The sequence below is a fragment of the Gymnoscopelus braueri genome, assembly GCF_963280865.1.
Source record: "Gymnoscopelus braueri genome assembly, chromosome: 15".
Lineage (NCBI taxonomy): Eukaryota > Metazoa > Chordata > Actinopteri > Myctophiformes > Myctophidae > Gymnoscopelus > Gymnoscopelus braueri.
Genome location: NC_137620.1, coordinates 37,838,277 through 37,844,418, shown reverse-complemented (window position 1 = coordinate 37,844,418; position 6,142 = coordinate 37,838,277).

Below are 6,142 nucleotides of genomic sequence, written 5' to 3'. Positions count from 1 at the left end.
GATGGACTGAGAGAGAGAGAGAGAGAGAGAGAGAGAGAGAGAGAGAGAGAGAGAGAGAGAGAGAGAGAGAGAGAATAAACATTAACAGCAGGTCATCCTATCAATGTTACTTACAGTACGATATGAACATATATGAATGGGAAAATAACTCCATTACTCCATAAAAAAATGTACGCATTGTGAGCTGGTAGATTTTCTTTATTGTGAAATGGTAAGTAAGTAATGACTACTTTTACTTATACTGTCAGTGTATTTTGATGCCAATACCTTTGTACTTTTAGTCAAGTATTTGTTTTATACAGGCCTTTTACCTTTTACCAGAGTATATTCTACAAGTGGTATTGCTACTTTTATATTATATCTTATAAAGTGCGTTTTCTGTCGCTTTTATTCACTAAAAATGTTCAATGTTCACTAGATCAACGTGGGGTCTGGGGACCAAAGCGGTCCAAATGGATCCTTATGGGTCTGTGACTCTGAGAGTGTACAAATGGAACAAAATGGACCCTTACAGGTCTGTATACAGGTTAATTTGGTTATTTGTACACTCTCTGTGTTAAATTAACGCTGAGGATTTTAAAGTGTAGATTGGGAGTACCAGAGATTAAAAATGTAATCGGAATGGAACGCATATCAAACGAGGGGTCATTGAAATGAAAAAAGAAAGAAAGAAAAAAGAAAACTACTATTACTGGAACCCCTATCTACACTGTAAAATCCTCAGTGCTTATTTAACTCTGAGAGTGTACAAATGGAACCAAATACACGCTCAAAGTTACAGGCCCATGAGGGTCCATTTGGACCCCTGGTGGTCCCCGGACCAGATGTTGAGAAACAGTGCACAAGATGCCAATTTAAATGAGGATTACATCCAATATCAATAAAGGTTTGAAATGCAATCAAATGTTAATGTAAGGCCATGCATCACAAGCATGCACGCACGCACGCACGCACGCACGCACGCACGCACGCACGCACGCACGCACGCACGCACGCACGCACGCACGCACGCACGCACGCACGCACGCACGCACGCACGCACGCACGCACGCACGCACGCACGCACGCACGCACTCACGCACGCACGCACGCACGCACGCACGCACACAGACAGACAGAGAGACAGACAGACAGACAGACAGACAGACAGACAGACAGACAGACAGACAGACAGACAGACAGACAGACACACACACACACATACACACACACACACACACACACACACACACACACATATATAATTGATATGATCTAACATTCACAACCATGAACATGAATGAAATTAGGTCAGTGTGTGTGTGTGTGTGTGTGTGTGTGTGTGTGTGTGTGTGTGTGTGTGTGTGTGTGTGTGTGTGTGTGTGTGTGTGTGTGTGTGTGTGTGTGTGTGTGTGTGTGTGTGTGTGTGTCTGCCGTTGGGTAGGGGGTCTCCTGAGATGAGTGCGTTCACGTATCTAGGCCAATGCTGTGCAATCAGGGGTGTATGTGTGTGTGTGTGTGTGTGTGTGTGTGTGTGTGTGTGTGTGTGTGTGTGTGTGTGTGTGTGTGTGTGTGTGTGTGTGTGTGTGTGTGTGTGTGTGTGTGTGTGTGTGTGTGTGTGTGTGTGTGTGTGTGTGTGCGCATGCAAGCACACAACTGACCTGAGGAAAAGGGCAGGAAACAGAGTGGAGAGAGAGACCAGAGAGAGAGAGAGGAGAGAGAGAGAGGAGAGGAGAGAGAGAGAGAGAGAGAGAGAGAGAGACAAAGGAAGACAGACAGACAGACAGACAGACAGACAGACAGACAGACAGACAGACAGACAGACAGACAGACAGACAGACAGACAGACAGACAGACAGACAGACAGACAGACAGACAGACAGACAGACAGACAGACAGACAGACAGACAGACAGACAGAGCGTGGGGTCTCATTCACGAGTGAAGGGAGGACAGAGCAGGAGATCAGCCGGAGAATCAGAGCAGCAGGGGCGGTATTGCAGTCACTGTTGTGACGAAAAGAGAGCTGAGCCAGAAGGCAAAGCTCTCGTTGTACTGAGCAATCTTTGTTCCTACACTCACCGACGGTCATGAAATGTGGGTCATCACCAAAAGAACATGATTGCAGATACAAGCTTTACAAGTTTTATCAGGAGTGTGGCTGACATCTCCCCGCGGGTGAAAATCTTAAAGGTGGACATTTTTAAAGGTACAAGCAGTAAAATGAGTTAACTTAAAATACACCAAACGGATGACACAAAAAAAGCCAAAGGCTTGTTTCCATTGTGGTCCGTTAAACATTCAACACTCAAACAACTGGACAAACGACAAGCTGGATCTTGTAAGGATGCCTCCAGTGCTTCCCTAGGGAGGTTTTCCACACACGCCCAGCTGTAGGGAGGCCCCGGGGCAGACCAAGGACCAGATGGAGAGCTTCGCCTCTGGATCCCCCAGTCAGAGCAGGATAATGTGGCCTGTTTTTGGCCAGTAGGGGGGCGGCCATAATGCGCATGCGTGCACCAATGAAATCTATACACTTAACGACCAGTCGATGGCAATAATACAACACTAAGCCTGTTAAAATCCAAACAAGAAGAAGAAGCGTACACCCATGCACGCTCACTACTGTCATTAGCACGCACGCACGTGCATATGAGTCGCAGACAGAGAAGCACTTTGGTGTTTTATAAACAGACATTGGACGTCACTTTCAAACACTCTGCTATAATGCATTTTCACTTTTTGAGACGTGCGCGCTACAGAAACAGCAACATGTTATTGTTCACACACACACACACACGCACGCACGCACAGAGCGTGGATATAGAGGAGATAGAGCAGAGTGACAGACACAGAAGAGAAGTGGGTACAGTGGACAGGTGAGCTCTGTCCATGGTTCTAAACCACATGAACTGTGAGCTGTCCATGGTGCTAGGCAGTACAGTGGACAGGTGAGCTCTGTCCATGGTTCTAAACCACATGAACTGTCCATGGTGCTAAGCAGTACAGTGGACAGGTGAGTACTGTAGGTTATGAGCCATATGAACTGTGAGCTGTCCGTGCTAAGTTGTGCTGGACAGGTGAGCTCTGTCCATGGTTCTGAACCATACAGCTCCCTTATCCATGGAACAAATCATTGTTTGTGCATGGCTCCGGGTATGGTATGACATTAAAAAATTGTAATGTTGTATGTACAGTAGTAAAAACAGGGTAGACTGGGTAGACTGTTTGCATTGTAACACGGACAATGCAAACACATTTCGATAACTAACTGCAGTCATAGAGAATATGACTGCAGTCAGAATATCCTGTATCCTGTATGTGTTCTCTCCCCTGATTGGATGAAATTGGTATCCCAACCTTCCTGTTTATTAGAGAGCAGGAGAGAAAGGGAGACCTGTTCCTGAACAAACACTCTATAGCTAATCAACTACATCCCCTTTAACCATAAACCGAATATATAAAAAGATCTGATTTACAAGCAGTGTGTTACATCACAAAGCGTTGAGAGCTTGTAGATCTGCTTTTTTTTTATTTTTTTTATGTTTTTGACTATTTGTTTTTAAAGTATCAACCATTAATCATGCACTGGACTGAACTGACATTATTGTTGTAGCAGCTACTGTAATTCCTGCTTATTCGTCTTACTAAATAAATGTACAATAATATGTACATTTATATGTAATATGAATGCTGTCTGTGTCAAACATGTCAATAAAGCTTTTTAAATAGAGCACTGAAACAGAGAGAGAGAGAGACAGACAGACAGACAGACAGAGACAGAGAGGGAGGGTCAAGAAGGAAAGAGGCTAAATGGATGTGGGCATTTACACACACACACACACACACACACACACACACACACACACACACACACACACACACACACACACACACACACACACACACACACACACACACACACACACACACACACACACTAAACTAAACTCCCCACCGTTCCTTATACGCATTGCTATCGACTTTGACATTAATAGGGCACGAGTGTGTATGCTCGTGCGTGTGAGCGTGCGCGTGTGGGTGGGTGCGTGTTTAACTAAGTGCGTTCCTTCTGCTGTGGAGCTGATGGATCAGTGAAGCGTGATTCCTCCACTCCACCGACATTGTGTGTGTGTGTGTGTGTGTGTGTGTGTGTGTGTGTGTGTGTGTGTGTTTTGATTGTGTGTGTGTTGTTGTATTATGCTTTCTGCTTTGGCAATGTAAACGTATGTTTTCTCATGCCAATAAAGCCCTTTGAATTGAATTGAATTGAATTGAATTGAATTGAATTGTGTGTGTGTGTGTGTGTGTGTGTGTGTGTGTGTGTGTGTGTGTGTGTGTGTGTGTGTGTGTGTGTGTGTGTGTGTGTGTGTGTGTGTGTGTGTGTGTGTGTGTGTGTGTGTGAATTTAAGTTCGAATGGATGCACATAAAGAAAGAGATGTCTGGATTAATGGTGTGTAGGAATGTATGTCTATTTACATAAATGTTTACATAACCTACTGTATATTTTGTACTTTAATCTCTGCATAAATCTGTTACCTCTTCTCCAAATTTTACTTTCGATGTTATTTTTTTTTACATAAAATATTGTTGATTTATCCTGAGCGATATAGAGGAATTATAGTAAAGGCTACAGACACATGTATGAGAGAATAAGTGAATGCAGACATGCAGTGTTTCAGCACCTTGGAGAGAGATACAGATGATAGATAGATATAGTTATTCACTGAATTATAATCATATATGGGTCGTATGTATAACTTCTAGACGTTTATCTAGTATAGGCTATAATATATAGTCTATGCGTCCTATAACAAAATGGTGAATCCTGAACCAATTAACGTACACACACTGTTTAAAGGCAGTGGTGTAAAGTAACATCTACTCAAGTACTGTACTTAAGTACAATTTTGACTTTACTGGAGTATTTCCAATTTTCTGCACTTTTACTTCTACTCCACTACATCTCAGAGGCAAATATTGTACATTTACTCAACTACAATTATTTGAAAACTTTAGTTACTAGTTACTTTATAGATTTTTATTATTATTACAAAACATACATTAACCACTTCAGCCCTATATACATTTAGGCCATTTGAAAATAGCCGATCTACAAGCTCACAATGCCTGGCATAGCATAGTAATAATATTAATAGTAATAATATAAAACAATATATAATATTGATAATATAAAAATGATAATAATGATAATAAAAAAATATACAAAATAAAATATATATAAAAAAAATACAAAAATACAAATTATAACTATAGGCTCCTACCTTTCTGCCGTGAGTGCTCGTGAATAATCCGGTCACGTGCGCGTGCACGCCTACACGTGACAGCTGTTTGATGTCATATTAATCATATTGATCATACTAATAGTTTAGAATGAATGAATCCGGTGTTTGGCGGACAGTAGTCTCGTGCAGCATCTGTCACTACTGTCAACCGGCGCGCTCCCGTGCGCGCTCTGTCCGGTCCGCCCCGCCCCTCCTGTCCCGTTCACTGTGTGGAAGCATCTAGATCCCATAGCCCGGCATCCAGCGTTGCCATTTCCGCTTATTATAAGCGACTTTGGGCTTCTTTTTCTGTGAGGAAGTTGCTTGTTGCGAACGCAGCGGAAGGAGGCGCGCCGAAGGCGCGCCTCCGCGCAAGTGGAGCATACTATGAAACCGTGCTCGGCTTGTGTGTGTCTCTGGGTCTCTGTGTGCACTGCCTGTGTGCACTGCCTGTGTGCAGCTCCTCTGAGATAAGTAAATGTCCAATTTAGACGTACCATACATCAAATGAAAGGTCTTTGAAAACTGAACACACCTGTCAAGGTTGCGTTTAAGCCCGCCCCTTCCCCCGGAAGCCACACCCCGGAGAAGGCTCCTAAAAACTCCCCATTGAAACCCCATGTTAAATGAAAAGTGCCCGAATCGCTCCCAAACTTTTTCTACCCCCCCTAAGTGGGGGTCTACGAACAAATACATCGGGCTCGGATTTTGGCTCCGCCCCCCGGAAGTGGGTGAAACAGGCACTTCAAACACTTTGTTGAATTGTTCAAAAACATTCCAAGTTTTTTTTTTGTGAATTTGTATTTTTCTAAGATGCTCCTTTTAACGCAGATTTTTTTTTAAAAAAAAGATTTTTTTTTTATTGGTTACTTTTTCTT